This window comes from Filicampus tigris, chromosome 5 (genome assembly GCF_054856515.1).
Source record: "Filicampus tigris isolate MCC_2025a chromosome 5, RoL_Ftig_1.0, whole genome shotgun sequence".
Classification (NCBI taxonomy): Eukaryota; Metazoa; Chordata; class Actinopteri; order Syngnathiformes; family Syngnathidae; genus Filicampus; species Filicampus tigris.
In genome coordinates, this window is record NC_141221.1 from 21,099,645 (window position 1) to 21,117,223 (window position 17,579).

General features: G+C 41.4%; 1 long non-coding RNA gene across 1 annotated transcript; it reads left to right on the top strand.

The window, feature by feature from the left end:
• Window positions 1-1,441: 1,441 nt before the first annotated feature.
• Window positions 1,442-8,165, top strand: LOC147147763 (uncharacterized). The gene is made up of 3 exons (XR_015086769.1): window positions 1,442-1,496; window positions 7,837-7,878; window positions 8,075-8,165. It is a non-coding gene; the product is annotated as an uncharacterized LOC147147763 (long non-coding RNA).
• Window positions 8,166-17,579: the final 9,414 nt, after the last annotated feature.

Consider the following 17,579-nt stretch of genomic DNA (forward strand, 5'->3'; position numbering starts at 1 on the left):
CCCACAATGTACTTCCTGATATATCTGGAGAATCATTCCACTTTAAAAAAAAAATGAAATCTGTAATCTCAAAAATGTTGTATATTCATTATTTATCAACAGGCTAGAATTAAATCTCCAACATTTCAGAGGGCGAGGCCTGGTGTCTGTGTGCCAGAGATCCGTGTGCACTTATGATGGAACTGTTGTCGCACTGTAGTTGGCGTCGACTATGGCCTACGTTAGCCGTGTTGGAATAATAAAAAGGGAGATAACTAAGACAAGTCTGACGTTGTGTCTTTGGAAGATCTTACAATACACTTCAAATCGGACACTTATAATTCATTTTCCCAAGTCACACAGAGGCACAACATAAGGATGAAAGTGCCGCATGTGGCTCTGGAGCCGCAGTAGCCAACTCCTGACCTAAAACATGCAGGCTAGTGGCCCTCGAGGGCCAGAGTTTGACACCTGTGCCTTACACCTACCGCTTGGTAGGTCTAGGTTACACCAGGAAATCTGATACATTTTCACCACAGAATAAGTTATTCCTTCCACTTTTGTGCAAACAACTCCCTATTCACGTTTTAACGTTACACCACATTTTAACCTTACGCTATGTTCATTCGTACCAACAGTGATAAAACTATTGTTTTATACCTGGTATAATCTATTCTGACACAATAGGGCCTGTGCATGGCACGTCATTGCTGACGTCGCTACCACGGTAGCGCCATGCTGGGAGTGTGTTTCTTGCTTGATTCAGATGGCCGAAATATATAAACATGGTGAACCGTTGCTGTGCACACAAAAGGAGGAAGTAGGGTCGGTTGGTAGCTCCACTCAGTTTTGGGAATTCTGTAGAGATCCAAACCATTTATAATGTCTATTTTTGCAAGATATCGGTCTCTGACTTCACCGTCTAATTTATCCTTGTCAAGCCCCACCAGTGTCTTGCATTTTAACATGTTTTTGAATCGACAAATACACAGCATTTAACGTAGGCTCATTCGCCATGGCTCCGAACATGGCTGATGAAGACGTCATGATGACGCGGTGCACGGGGCCTATACTGCTTTCATGCATATGGGCCTCAATGTTTCGAAATCCACAGGTTTGCTAGACAGGGAAATTCACACTGCAATGTTGTTACAACAAAACGCCAAACAGAGGCAAGCAGATAGAAAGCATTAAGTGCTATAGCAGAACTTGTGATCAGAGACGTAAGGCTGAGGTGGCCAAAAGGAGGACAACAAGGCAGTACTGTTAGAGGCGGACAGGCTTAGGAAATGGATGAAGAAAGAATGCTGGTGAGTCTTGCATGAGATTATAAAGAGCATTCTGATAATGAGTGGGTGAGTGAGTGAGTCAGCAGGAGAGGCTCAAATAGTGGCTTGATTGTTGATGTGGAGCACCTGTGTGCTCAGGTGTGAAGAGTGACTGATGAGACATGAGTGGGTGACTGGCAGAGTGGAGCAGTGGTGGGCTGAGTGGGAAGACACTGCTAGAGCACACAGGTGAGCAATGTAGCACAACTGTGACATTGGGGATGTGTTCCTTCTGCTTGAAGAGGGACCTAATTCAAAGTGGATGAACTGTGAACAGCCTCAAATATCAGTCCGTATTAGCACAAAACCTTGAGGCTTCTGCTGAAAGCTAGTTAGCTAGCTAGAGATCAGGGAAAGCTGGGCATCGCCTATTTCCCGTCTGCGTATTTAAATGACGCAGGTGGTCCCAGTCAGTCCGAGTCAACCAAACGGTGTCAAGAATTGACTTAACCTGCACCACGTCACACACAGGTGCCGCAGTCCTGACACGCAGCCGAGTAAAGAAAAAAATAAATAAATAAAAGTGTTGTGTACAGACGCAATGACATGTGCCCCATATTGTTTTTATTTCACCGATCACCACGCTGTGTGTGTGTCTGTTGTTTTTGTTTGAAATTTTTCTTTGTTTGGTGTCGTTTCTGCTCGCGCGGCGCCTGCTTGTGACGTGAAGATTACGTTCTTGATGCCGATTGGCTGTCGCCGACAAGGGATGGAGCGTTACCACGTGGTTGATTTAATATGCAGGAAGGAACTTGGTGGAGGTTAGGTAATGCTCAGCACTGTCCACTACTATGTAAGTAATTGCGTTTTCTTAACACAGCCACATCCCAATTGTATGAGGCAGTGCACACTTGTGCAACCAAATTTTCAGTAATTTTTCATTCCCTTCTGAAAACAATTTCATTTTTTAAGTTGAGTTGTCCAACTTGTAGGTCACATTAATGGTGGAATTATTTTTTAAATTATCAACTCCTTGTATCAATTTTCTAAATAAAAGCCTGGCATTTTGAACATAGGTTTGTAGACTTTATATTCACACTGATGTGTTTTACTCGAGCTGCAGAGTAGTGTGGACAGATCGCTGTGTGATTTTACACACATTCACAAGCTTGCCTGCCAACAATCCTACAAGACCTCCTACACAACAGTTATTGGTTGTCTGGTCACTATTTTGCAATACGTGTGTGTATGTGTGTGTGTGTGTGTGTGTGTGTGAGTGGTCAAAGAACACTCCTACTGTCTCCAAAATCATTGTGATTTATTTGGTCTACAAAAGCTGTAACGGCCATTGTATTTGTTTTTAGTGAACGAGATTGATTACAAATGGATGTGCATACAGTACTTTAAGCCCATTAGTCTGTGTTACTTTAATTTGAATTAGCAAAATTGCTATATTTTTTGTAAACGATATGTTTTTAGGTGGCAGAGTGGACATACAGAATCTGTAACATGTCTGCCTCACGGTCACAGGTTCTCAGTTCACATCTCGCTTGGAAATTTGCTATTTTGGAAATATGCTAGTTTCTCCGGATGCTGGCATGGTTTTTCTGGGGCACTCCTTCCACATTCCAAAAACATGCACCCTAGTGTATTTCAGTGGGCCACCATTTTCTCTGTCAGTGGGTTCTATCAACAAGGCCGTGGCAAAATTAAGTTCATGACTTTTCCCACACAAGATTTAAGAAATCTTGTTCAGATTACATTTGCACTGGACTGACATGGAATTAGTTAATTATCTGTTGATTGTCTTTACTATTATACTATTTGTACAGTATAAATAATATAGAAAACGTTGTCAAAGTGGTCAAACCTATTGTGTTCAAACACTCCAAGAGTATTCCGTTTTTTTCCCCCCTTGTACTTCGCACTTGCGAGAAAATTAATTTATGCACACGGTTTAGTAAATTGCACCTGCGCCTTGAGAACCTCTTGCACACATTATGCTGTCTGTCGGATCCGTCATTTAACTAACTCATGCGTGTGACATGCTAATGATATATTGAGAGAATGAATGTGTAAACATTCTTAATTATGCTCCTGACGGCACCTCATAAGTTAATGTTATCTCCTGTTCCACACAAGGTAGATTTCCTTTGCGTATTTTATTTGATTTTTTACTGTATGTATGAAATGTAAAGAGTTGTATAGCAACAAATCTACCCAGTCGACTTGCGATTTTTTTTTAACCTGCAGGTATGACTCAAGGCCCAGACAGAATAACTGTCAAATGCATCCGCAAAGAGATGCACTTTTGGGATTCAGATAGTGTTGGGCAATGTCTGTATGGAAATTGTATTAAATCATGCAACTCATCACCAAAGAAGATAAGTAATATTAAAAAAACATATTTTGTAGCTTTTTTTTAAAAATCTAGTTTGCCTTTTGAGAGCTGGAAAGAAAGAAAGAAAGAAAATACACACATGTCGATGTCAAGTATAATAGATGGTCTTTATCAGCCAGCAGCTTCAGTCCATTTCTTAAGAAAAGACAGTAAAACATAGCTGTAAATAATTCCTTTTCAGTAGCTGTCTGCCAGATGGAATCATAATGTCAGTGATGCAGAGGAAAAGTATGCATCAGGTTGTTTATGTAGCTGATAACACATTAACTGTTTATTGCATTGTTAAAACCACTGACAAGTGTTGGACATGGTAGGAAGTTTAATTATTTATAACTCGGCACACAACAGGACATTCATTTGACATGCGGCACAAAGCATGCCAGTATGATTCTTTCCCTCATCTCTACATTATTTACGATGACATTTAAATTACTTTTCCTCTTCTCTCAATAGTACTTTAATGCATGTATGCAACTTTAACTTCATTTACATTTTGAATAGTTGTTAGCCAAACACTAAGCAACGTTCGCCTCTTTTTGAATATTTTTTTGCATGCAACTGCAAAGAATTCACAGCTTACTTTCCTCAGGCTTCCTCAGCTCATTTATGTAAAGTGAGCGCCAAATAATGTGCACATTATGCAAGCCATTTTATCATATCCAACCAGGACACTCAGCTTCGCTTTACATGGATTATTAGAGCAGCTTCACATCCGTGCATTCGGGCTTTTTTACCATCCACCCTGTACCATTCTATGCTTCAGTAATCTGAACTGGCATTGTGTGTGCAAGAGGCTGCGATTTAGCACAAGTTGTGCTGGGACAGTTCCTGAGGGTGGAGAGCAACGTGATGTAATAGGAAATCTGGCTTCCATAAGATTTCAAATGAATGAGGAACAGTAGTAGAGTAGGGTGAGCGAGTCCATTTTTTTCTTTAACATAGAAAAGAAAAGACACTGTACATGTTCTTTCAGTCTAAACCAACAGGGGAAGTTTGCAAAAATAATTAAAATAAAACATTTTGTTGTTTTTGTTAAAACTGGCAGTATGAACTATCAGTATAGTCATGTCATGTCATCTTCCAAACCGCTTATCCTATATAGGGTCGCGGGGAGTTGCTGGAGCCTATCCCAGCCGTCAATGGGCGAAGGCAGACTACACCCCGAACTGGTCGCCAGCCAGTCGCAGGGCACACATAGACACTGTCACTGAGCGGGAATCGATCCCACGCTGCCCGCACACAACTCGGGCGTGTGTACCACCACACTATCAGCGGACTTATCAGTATAGTGCATTAGTCAAATCTGTGATATGTGAAAAAAAAAAAATCAGACCTCTCAGGCCCCATTGTGTACCTCTAATTCAGGGGTGTCCAGCTCCGGTCCTCAAGGGCTACTTTTCTGCCTGTTTTCCAGCTCTCCTTGCTGCAACACATTTGATTTAAATGATCAGATCATCAGCAAGCTCTGAAGAAGCTTGATAACGATCATGATCTCTTGAATCAGGTACGTTACAGCAGGGATGGATGGAAAACAGGGAGTACGCCAGCCCTTGAGGACTGAGTTTAGACACCCCTTCTCTAACTGCATTTGTATTAAACTACTGTGCTCGATGAAAAACAACCAATCAGACAAAATGACTCGAGATCATTCTTGTGCACTGGTAGGCACAGTCACAGTGGGCACACCTCGCGTAACCTCGCGTTGTTCCACTGTTATTTGTTGCCGTAGGTTTGAGGAGCTTGCTGAAACTATGGCAGAATATTCCCCCTCAGTTTGCAACAAAAGTTAAAAAGAAGGAATCGGACAGATCCTGAGCCAAATAACGATGAACATAGGAGCTGCCTTTCAGAGGTCGGGGGGCCAAAAGCAGCTGAACGGTTTGAGAACCAATTTGGAATTAGAAACATTTCTCCTGGACAGGTAAATGTATCACCTATTTTTGATTTTTAATTGATTGTATATTCCAAAACGTAAAACTTCAAATAGATAACATTTAGTTTCAGTAACACTCCATTATTAATGAGTCATGCTACCAACAGAGCAGCTGTGGCTAATGTCGCCTTGTTTGCAGGGCAATTACAGTACATACAGTGCTTGTCTTTGGTCAGATACTCAAATAGAGGGTGACAGATTACGGAAGTGAGGCTACATTCAAATCTTGCCAGTAGTTTTAAAACGGCAATGTCCCCCTTTAAGGCACACATGCACATAATGAGATCCAATATAAAGCTGTGTTAAAAGTTCTACCTTTACAAAGAGAATAATACTCACATACTGTATCCCGATCTGCCATTTTTTGCATGCACCTAAACGTACATCTCACCCACTCCAAACAATAAGAACCACAGCAGTAATTAAAGACGGTAAAATTAATTCCCTGTCGATAGAACAGTTATTTGGCTCTATGTTTCAGTCCAATGATTGATAGATGATCAGTTCCTTACAATTAGTTTAAATTCTCTGGACTGTCCTGTCAATTGCACGCTAAAGTCCCGAAAGGTATTCAGGCACTGCATAGCCACTCCCACCACTCACTGCCCTTGTCCTGTCCCCCCAGGTTGTCTTTCATCAAGATACTGTGTATACTGTTGCCACGAGGTTGTTTGAGCATTGATTTGATCTCTAACCAGTGCACCGATCCGTCTATCTATCTCTACATAGAATAACCGACTAATGCAAATTCAGCCGCAACAAATCGTTCTAAATTAACTTTATTTATTCATACATGTGAAACACCACAATAGGGTTACCATTCACCAGCCAGAGATTTTATATCATTTGGCTATTGAATTTTGACTCGTAGATTCACCCACATTAATTAGCAATGCTGACATGTTTCATTACAAGAAAACATCAAGAGTTCTGCCAACTTAGAGTTTAACCTTCAATGCTCTGCATACATTGCAGGTTGCTTTTCTCCCTGCTCCTTTTAAATGCACACAACCCTTTTAACAGCGAGGAACTGAAAATCCAAACTGTGAGTTTTGAGTGGGTCGGACAAACGGCAATTTGCATTCATGTGCTGTGATGACCTTCTGGTTTCATTCCACAGACACATAGGATTACATTTTACAAACACAAATAGAGACAGCCTCTCTTATGTAGCTCAAGTTCCAAGTGGAGTTTGTGTAGGCTGAAATGCATTTTTAGGCAGACATAAACATTGCTCTTCTTTTTCTTAGACCATCCATCCATTTTTTTAATACCACTGTGTGTGGCCACGCAGACTGTGTTTGGTCACGCGAGTGCCAGGCTCTGTTTGATTGGTAAAATAAACTTCATTAGTAGTTACGTTGAATTCATCATGAGTCTCTCAAATGAAGAAAATAGATTGCACAAGCAATAAACACCTGCAGATAAAAATCCAAGTATCAATCAGAATGTAATTCATTGTAAATAAAAAGAAATGTGTTTCTTTGTAGCAAACAACTCTCCAATAAGAGCAAAAAATATGTTGGATTAACACTACTCAGACAAGTACAGTTTATCCAAAAAGTCAGTTAAGTAATTGTCAATGACTACATGTAGCTCAGTACTCCCCTCCTCTCTTTTATAATGTGGACACATTACTACATGGACCTTAAACTGGATATCAAGGATATTGAATAAATGCCCAAACTGCTTGCTATACAGTACTTACTATATGCTGGGTGGGTGTGGACTGCTGTGATGTGGCCCAGTCTAATATAATTTCCAGAGCTGGGCATCGAAGTTCCCGTCAGCATATTTAGCTGAACCACATGGTCCCAGTCCGTCCCTCGTTGGCGCCAGCCAATCGGCGCCGAGAACTTAATATACACGTCAGACGCAGGCGCCGCACAAGCGGACACATCGCCAAATAAAGAAAAAATGTCAAATAAAAAAAACAGACACACACAGCGTGGTGATCGCTGAAATAAAACCAACATGGGGCACGTCATTGCATCTGTGGGACCGAAAGGTATATAACACTGTTTTATTTATTTATTTGGTTGCGTGTGACGTGGTACCGGTTAAGTCAGTTCTCAACGCCATTTGGCTGACTCGGACCGACTTAGCCACGTGGGTCGGCTAAATGTGCAGACGGGAACTTTGTGACGATTAGGCAATGATCATTCCAAGGGGCTGGGAAATGTGTGTGGCACCTCTGGACAGGCATGTGAGGTGGGAAGGAACTAGCTCACCTTGCCCATATTAATATGTTACAGGATGGCCTGTGCAGCATTATGAGGACTGACAGCAGCCAGTCTGTAAGTGTAAACTCAAGTACACTCAGGTGCTCTATGTCTGTCTAAAACCGTTACGGCAGCAGTCAGTCCGCGCCTGCCTCTTGTCACTGCACATTATTCCTGATCTTTGGTGCTAAGCTTGCCCAAAGATTACCTGTCCCACGTTGTCTGACTGCTCACAAATTTCACCTCTATTTATTCCTGTGATTCCCACCAGAAAATGTCCTTTGGTTGCTCTCCTCCAATATGCTGTCAAGTGCAAAGTAGCAGTCAAGATCATTCAGCCCCTAACCCTTGTGGGACACACAGGTCAGTAGCGCTTACCGATATAACCTATATTTTCATTTGATTTGGTAATTTTCTCACACCCATAAGACTGTGCTGTATACTAGTTACTCTTTATGTTGATATCCCATTTGCACTTATTGTTCTCCAATTGGCTGGCGGCCAAACTAGTGTGTACCCTGCCTCTCGGCCAAAGTCACATACAGTCATTTAGGCTCCAGCTCACCTGCAACTAATGAGGACAAACGGCATAGAAAAGAGATGGATTTGCATTTAGGACTGTATCAGCAGCACGGTAATATAATTCAGTAGGAACCAAAAATGCGGTGAACAATTCATTATATAATTCACAAATTAGAGTAACATTCTGAAAATGTCTGTATTCAGCCCACAACATTATACTTTCTTACATGAAAAACAAAATGCATCATACAGTTAACTGAAAAAAATGTATGTCTCCCATCTGTAGCAAGGAGAAATATGTCGCAATTTATCATTATATGAATGGGAGCGTGACTTATTTACAGGTATATTTCCAGCAAGGAAAAACATGTTTTAAATTTTTTTTTATCCTAACTGATTTCCTGAAACCATCTTGCTTAGGCATCGATGATGACACATTCTCACTCTGTGATATTTGTATTGCAGTTAGTTTTGACCATTTGTGTGGGTGGTGGTGCTCTGCAGAGGCTGAACGCAACTCAGGCAGTCTAAATGACCTTCAAGAGAGGACACAGTTAGACACTGTTCTCATCTTTAGATTTCAATGCTCGCTGACGCTTCATGCTGCTCTTCTTCGCTTAAACTTCGTTTGGCATTTTTACACAAGTCAGCTGGTTTACAAGAATTGATTATTAAAAGCGCTGAAGCAGCAGGAGCAATTATATGATTGAGCACTCGGTTTTAGAATAGAGCTCGTAAAACTACTCTACGCTTGGAACAATGTGACTGCCTGAAGTGTTTTTGCAAATAACTTGGGTTGATACAAATTTGAAGCAAGCTATGACCAAAAATAACCAACCGACCACCTCTTCAGTTAAGTGAATTACACAGCCTGTGGGTGACACTGGTTTTCCACGCTAAATACCAAACCCTTCACAAAATCAAAACAGCTCTTTTATTTAACAGTGGTAGTTATTCAAACTGATGGCCTTTCCCCCCCCTACTGCAGTTTTATTAGTCCTAACCATCATTTAATGTCGACTATTATGGAAGAGGCAGCTGATTTAGTTTCAGAAGGATGCTGCTGATTCAGATGAAGCAGCATTTTCCCAACCGAATAGATGGTTGAATGTTTGGATGCATCCAGTGGAGATTGGATACAGAAGCTCAAAAAGCAGCAGAGAGTCAAAGAAAAGGGCAACAGGACAACTGTATAAGCCCTCAAGGAAGCTGTTGAATTCTGTTGGCTGAGGCTTTGGCGGCAGTTGAAGAGAAAGAACCCAGCTGGGCCAACAACCCAGTACAAAGAGTTGCTATGACTTGGCTATCACACACATGCAAGCCTGATTAGCGTGCTTTGAGCTGGCCTCATTAAAAGTCACACTAACTAAACGCAGAGCAGTTGCGTGTTTTTTTTGCTGCCAGCTGAGTACATATTTACGTTGACACATTGGTCACAGAGATCAGATTCTCAACCCAAATCTACACTGCGTACACAACTAAAAATATGCTTCTGGACAAGAGCAGGAAGACAAGCAGTTAAAGCTCACACGAGCATGGAATGCAAATTTTGTCTTTAGGTCATTTATACACAGAGCTATTCAAAAACACGGAGGGAAAAAAGTTGCTTGATAATTTTTCGTAGACATGCCCTCAGATGACATGCTTTCTCAAGGAATGTCTACCCCTACTGTGTACTCAACTCAGAATAATGTGCATAGCGCAATACAAAACATTTCAAGGCTTAATAGTATGACAAGTTTAGTTGGAACTGCAAATGTTACTAATAGTTCCCTTAAAAAAACAGCAACACAGGAACTGGGCACTTTACCCTATTTTTCCGGTCTGTCTGTTCGCGACCTGGGCACACTTCTGTCATTGTCCCTCCTAGTGTTGTCATGATATCAACATTTTGACTTCGATACTATACCTGCATAAAATGGTGCCGGTAGATAGGCACAATCCAAGGGCCGTAACAGACTACATGTAAATTAAACTTTAAGAAATCTTGTTCATGTTTAGGCGGCACGGTGGTCGACTGGTTAGCACGTCCGCCTCACAGTTCAGAGGTCGTGGGTTCGATCCCGGCTCCGGCCTCCCTGTGTGGAGTTTGCATGTTCTCCCCGTGCCTGCGTGGGTTTTCTCCGGGTACTCCGGTTTCCTCCCACATTCCAAAAACATGCATGGTAAGTTGATTGGACACTCTAAAATTGCCCCTAGGTGTGATTGTGAGTGTGGATGTTTGTCTCTGTGTGCCCTGCGATTGGCTGGCAACCAATTCAGGGTGTCCCCTGCCTACTGCCCAAAGACAGCTGGGATAGGCTCCAGCACGCCCCGCGACCCTTGTGAGGATAAGCGGTACAGATAATGGATGGATGGATGGATGTTCATGTTTATTATTATTATTATTACTATTATTTTTAAACGTCGCTAGTAGAAAATGTGCACAGAGGTTTATAGCGCCATTAGTGTGACATCTACTGTAATGCAGTATTGAGCAGGTTATGATCATTTTCATAGCCAGATATGCAGCTGCATAGCCTCTGCTTTTTGAACAAAGAATTAGCCAAATCAGATTTTAAGAATGACATTTTAATAATGTCTAATAGTGAGATCAATGCCTGCAATTTTATGTTTATATGTATGAAAAGTGCTATATAAATAAAATGTGATTTATATAAGCATAATGTATAGTATACATGTCAATGTATGTATATATTTACAGTATATTTATTCACTACACGTTTTTACATTACATGCCATATTTTTGACCTATTTGACTGCATTTCATGTCATCCATTGTTGATATTGACAATACCTTTGCACCGTTACGGTCAAGCAAATATGTTCATTTAATTGGTAAATACTCAACGTAATGCGGCTTTCTGTGAGTCGTCAGTGAGTGAAATGGCGTCCTGTGGCATAAACCATTGTATTACATGTGTTGAATCACTAGAAGGCAGATTATCCTGTGCAATGCTACTGCAGGGAAGGTACATGAAAAGTGTGGTGCAGGCGGCTCCGTGGTATCGCAGAAGAGAACAGTGGTCTTGCTTTTTAAAAGAAACCGAACACAACACGTCAGTCGGTACTTGATTCGGTTAGGGATGATTATAGGGACGGACGAAAACTCACTTCTGTCCTTTTTAAAAAACGTTTTGTCCTCCGTCTGTCCATCCACAAAATGGTCATGGACGGACGGAACGTTCCGGACGGAGGGACCATCCCGTCCCTGGGACAGAATGCTCATCACTAACAGTAACTGCCATAAGCATTTAATAGTCTTGATTGGTGCGACAACCACTGGCAAGTATTACCAAATACAACACTCCATACATCAACCCCGCCTTGAGTGCTGAATTGTACATTGCCGTCGCAGCCGTATTAGATGTGGCAAAGTGAAGCAATCTGTGAAGATGCCTCACTCGTTTGTGAGGCATTAAGTTAAGTTCAGATTTTTATTCAATAAATACGAGGAGGGCTCATTAAAAAAAATTGTACTGTATTTGAAAGTATAGCCCATATTGCAAATATTTTTATTGCACGCAGCAAAGCTTAAAGTAAGGGGTTTTGTATCAAGTTTGCAATTCAGAATTCACATTATTGCTTGTCAATACTAATAAAAACATATGGCTCTACATGAAGCCATTCAAAACTCCTCAGTTGTCACGTTCCTGTGTTCTGTGGCTGATTGCGTTTCTTTTTGCTTTGCTGTAATGCTTTTATTTTGAAGGGCATGACAGAAGGGAAGTGTGGAAAATAAATAACTTGTTGAATGCGACTTCTGGCCGTCTGTTGGACCCAAATGATTATACAATACGACAAAACCAACCCCGGGGCTCGCAATGGAAGTAAGCCCACACAGTAGGTTAAGTAGTAAAGTACTAGTGGCGCATTTTCAAGCGTGTGTCCAAAGCGGGTTCGAATAGTAAATTAGCCAGCTAATGATCCTTAAAAAGCTTCTGCCGTTAGCATCTCTCCCGCGGCGGCATCAATCACAGACCTTTTTTTTTGGGGGGGGGGGGGCAGAGGGCGGAACGCGGTGGGGGGATAATTTTTATGAATAAGGGCGGGGGTCACGGCCGGAAGGGTACCCAGGTCAAGGTTGGAGGGTCACGGCCGGACCAGCAAAAACGGGTGAAGTGCCCAGCTCTGAGCACTCGTATCTCACATTTTTGGCTGAGTGATTTGCTTGTATCAGTGGCAGCTGCCGGTCATTCAAGGAGGCGAAGCTCATTTTTCCGGCCTACATCATTAAAGTGTTTCTTTATATATTCATATGTAAATCCTACCCTCCATTCATTTTCAAGAAAATGAATCGCCAAACACAAAGTCGCTGGGGATCGGTATGGTCTCAGTTCAAAACAACGGAATGAAAAATGCTCCGGTAGAGGTTTATTTTTTTTATTTCACTGTCAAGCAAAGAGGGATTCCGCCTCAGACAGATCATCCAATCATCATGCAGAAACCGACCGCCTGGGCCAGCCCACTTCCCCATTGACACGTGAGCGTACAATAGGTGTGATAAAGCCCAGCATGAGTGTCCAGTTTCGTAGGATGGGACAACCCACTTGACGCTTCCTCATCAAGGCAAAAGTCAGCGTCCACCTGTATAATAACGTGCCATAGCGCCGCAGAGATGAATGAAAGGGAAGCTGTGCCAATTACCTGTGATAAGTACTTTGTAGCTGATTTTGAACAAAAGATGAAGGTACTGCAGCATAGTTAAATGTACACACAGAAATACACATTTCACCACTTTTTTCGTGGTGGGGGTTGGCATTTTTGCAGGCTTCAAGAATTTGCCACTGGCTCGTATCCCTACACTTGGTTGAGTTACTTGTGTCTCAAGGCACCACTGTATGCTGTACAGTACTGTGTAAGTATGAAAAGTATGCTTCTGGATCTGCTCCATATACAACGCGGTGCCAAACTTATTTATCCACATTGTAAAAAAAAAACAAAAAAACGGAAGACTTGTTAAAAGCATGGTTTTGTCCAAATTGTGCAAAAAGCAGTTAGCATCCAATTGAAGGTCTTTGAAACTGACCCCTTTGAGCTGTTTGCGTGACCCTCAGTGGGGGAAAAGTGTTAGCACAAGTGTTTCATGCGTGTGGACATCATGAAAACCAAAATAACAAGGGTGCCTGCACATTGAGCTGAATGACGTTGCACGCAGCGCTGTACAATCATAGAGGGAAATGGGAATAACCTTTCAAAGATGAGATTTTTTTCTTCAGTTTTTTCCAAATGTAAGAAAAAAGTACATCTTGTGAAAATAGGTTGAGAAATTTGCACATTCAGACTTACTTTCAGTGCTAATGCATTGCTATTGATGGGAGCGTTTTCCCTTACGTTGCTACGTTGGTATGTCGCATCGGTGGGCTGCTATGCACTGGCGTATCTTTCCAGCATATCCCGTCTTCTATTCAGATCTGTGGCTGGTGCCCTCTAAATATTGAAGCATGTTGCTGTGAGCAGAGAACCACCAGATTTATTAGCACTAGCAGTTCTAGTACAGGTTTGAACAAGAGTTGTCGGCAAACTAAACTTCATGACCAAAACTAGAACCATCAACATGAGGACAAACTGACAAATTCACTCGCAAAGGGGATTGCTGTTGACGGTAGACCACTATTAGTGGTAGAAGGCAAAGTGTTAGAAAATGTTCTACAGATAGTGGTATGTGATTGTGAGAGACGTCGACAGTTACAATGATATCATTGTACAGGTTATAGGTTATCTTTTTCCTATTACCACATATAAGCACATCAAATTAATCAATTATCTGAATCACATGGTCAACACTGACAAATTTCACAGAATCATCGTTCATGCATACAGCTTCACAATTGCATGCAATATCATTTGTGGCTTTGCAGAATAGGCAAGCATTAGACATGATATTGGCAGAAAAAGGGGGGGGGGAATTTGCACATTCAGACTTACTTTCAGTGCTAATGCATTGCTATTGATGGGAGCGTTTTCCCTTACGTCACTATGTTGGTATGTCGCATCGATGGGCTGCTATACACTGGCGTATCTTGCCAGCATATCCCATCTTTGGTTTGGGCAAGAGCCAGATTTGCCGTTAAGCAGGCCAACCAGCACAGCGGCCGTCATGTAACTGGCTGATGACTTCATGCTGTCTCCTTGAGAAGTGATTTGTTGCATGCAACATCACTTGTGGCTTTGCAGAATAGGCAGGCATTAGACATGATATTGGCAGAAAAAGGGGGTGGGGGGTGGGAATTGTCACAATTAAAACTGGTGACTGTTGTACTTACATCCCACTACACATGTTGTCCAATGGCTCATTAACAGACACCCTTACACTGCTCAGAGCTTACTGGGAAAAAAAGTTGAACCGAACTCCTTTTTGCTATGGCTACAGGGTACATTTGGAAATTGGAAAAGTATAGCTGTTGCTAAAGTTGCTGGCGACCAATTCAGGGTGTCCCCCCCTACTGCCCAAAAGACAGCTAGGATAGGCTCCAGCACGCCCCGCGACCCTTGTGAGGAGAAGCGGTATAGATAATGGATGGATGGATGTTGCCTGTACTGAATAAAAGGCGAACGAAAGGGCACAGAGGCGACGGTCTGGAGCAACCACTTCGTTGCCTCGACCACCCCTCGCGAGCGAAAAAGCCAATCTTGGCTGGTCTGAGGTGCTTTTTACAGTCCTCTAACAAGGCTTGTCTCGGTCTTCCGAGCTGAATTCCCTGACAGTGATCCAACTTTTCAGCTACCATGCAGATACCATTAAACGGCAAAGAAAGAAAAGTCCTAAAATGGCACTTTAACTGAACTAAATTTAAGTTTAAATTAAACATGTTTGCTTATTAGCACAAATAATTTTACATGATTAACTGCGATTAATCATCTACCCATCCGTCCATTTTCTACTGCTCATCCGTGCTTTGTCTGATACCTCACCTAGGATCTTTTTGCCAATGGGTGACGCTGTAAGGCAGGGGTCCCCAACCACCAGGCTGCAGACCGGTTCCGGGCTGCACGGATGAAAGAAAGAAGAAAAAAAAACATGCAGTACTTCCGGTTTATTCATTATCCAAGGCTGAAAAACATTTTATTTTGAAAAGTGACCGGATTCTCTCTGTTACATCCATCTATGACTGACTCTTAACGCATGTCAAGTTGTCTCTGTCGCGTAACACTAATATTAAATACACAAGCTAGCAAATGAGTATAATAAACAGACGTATTTGGAACGTTTATATAGCCCCCAAGCAGGGGGAATAGTTACAGGGCCGCAAAGGGTATAGACTTGTATGAACCGGTCCGTGGCAGAAAAAAGGTTGGCGACCACTGCTGTAAGGGGCATAAAGGCCCAGACAACTTAGCTCCTAAAATGATTGGGACACACAATTCCCTCCACCACAGAAAGGTGACGGCTCACGGAGGGAGCGATTAATCAAGATTAATTAATTACCAAGTCTGTAATTAATTTTATTATTTTTTTAAATTGAGTCCCACCACTAATTTAAATTTAAACTAGTACAATGTTGTATTTGTTTGTGAGACAAAAGTACCAAAGTTTAATCTGCAAGCCCGGTGGCAAATGCATTAAAGACAAATACTTTCTAATGAATCATTGAACACCATAATGCTGGTTTGGGCCCTCATTAGCCAAGTTATCTTTGCCAAGTTATCTTGGCTTGACTGAATCTAGTGGAGTTGGTCTACACTGTACAACACAAGCACTTGTCTGAATTGTTACTATGGAGACCAGCCTGTCAAAAACACTAGACTATCTTAAAACTACAAATAAAATCTGGTAACACGGACATTACTGTATAATGAGACTGGCAGTTAAACAGTGATTATAATCCGACTCCACCAGCTGTCTGTGCAGCCCTGGTATCTATTAGGTTGACAAGGTCTGAGAGAAAGATTCAGTTACTTTATTCTAAATCCAGTTGCAATAACTTTACTTTGTCTAATGTCATCTAATACCTGAACTGCCCAAGATGTAATCTGCTGTTGGGAGTGATATTTACGCTCGTCACACATCCTGCTCTTCGGACCTCTGCTGAGGTTGACACAAAGCCTTTTACTGCTCATCTAATGTACGAAGACAAGGGAACAATGGGCTTTATTGGAACCCCCTTCTGCAAGGATTGATAATTGCATTATGGCATTATGCAAATCAATGCATTGTTTGAAAGTAAATGTCATATAAGACATTTTGTATATTTCTGCAAACATCAAAATCTAGTGAGCTTTAATATACTTCATACGTATAAGTATTGTTTTTTTGTGTGTATAAAAAGCAATACTTAGTAATATATAGCTCCACATCAGTAGATTTCTGCCTACTTATTGTTGTTACAACAAATGTCAGTAAATCAAAGCTCACTGGCCAGAAAAAAATAACATTCAGATCAAATGAGTCTGATTGTGATTTGTGTTGTTTTAATCAAAATTCAGCATGTTGTCACAAAACAAAAGAGAATATGAATGAAATTCTCTCAAAATCACTTTGCCGTGATCACAGTGAAAGCAATTGACCATACAATCAATATTTATGAATCCAGCCATGGTTTTGCCTTTGTGTTACGAGAAGCAAACAAAGCCTTTCTTCTATTGGCGAGCAAAATGTGCATCAATGAGTGTTTTTATGTCAACTGTCCTCAGAGACTCTTCACTGGAGGGTGGCAATATAATAACTGACAGCAGATCAGTTAAGAGACCCTCATGACACAATAAACACTCACCAAATAAAGTATTTCGACTTGTTGGGTCCTATCGGTGATAGAATGGATTGAGCTCATTTAAGTGGTGTTTATAGTTAACACAATTTGTGTTCTTAAATTTGTACTTTCTGTGCTATCAAAACACAGCAAAAGCAAAAAAAAAAAAAAAAAAAAAAAAAGAAGCTGTAATGACTTCACATCTGGTGTTCAGTCACCCATGTTGCAAATTCTCATCCAGTGAATTTTATGTGAGGTAAACCAGTGCCAGGATCACTACTTTTATGGAGTGGCACTAGAAGCATAACACATAGTCACTGCTGCCATTACCCATACCATATTTGCCACCTTCAATTCTTTAAAACGAGAAGTGTGAAGTGTGTCTATTTTTGATCTGCCACCTTTTTTCATTCGCTTTGAGCACGGTTCAGAGATTGCATGCATGCATGCATCCATACATCCAACAAATCTGTTGGGCACACAACTGCACACTATACATTGCTTGAAACTATCTTACATGAATACCTGTAACGGCAAAACATTTACAGAACTGTGAACACCATA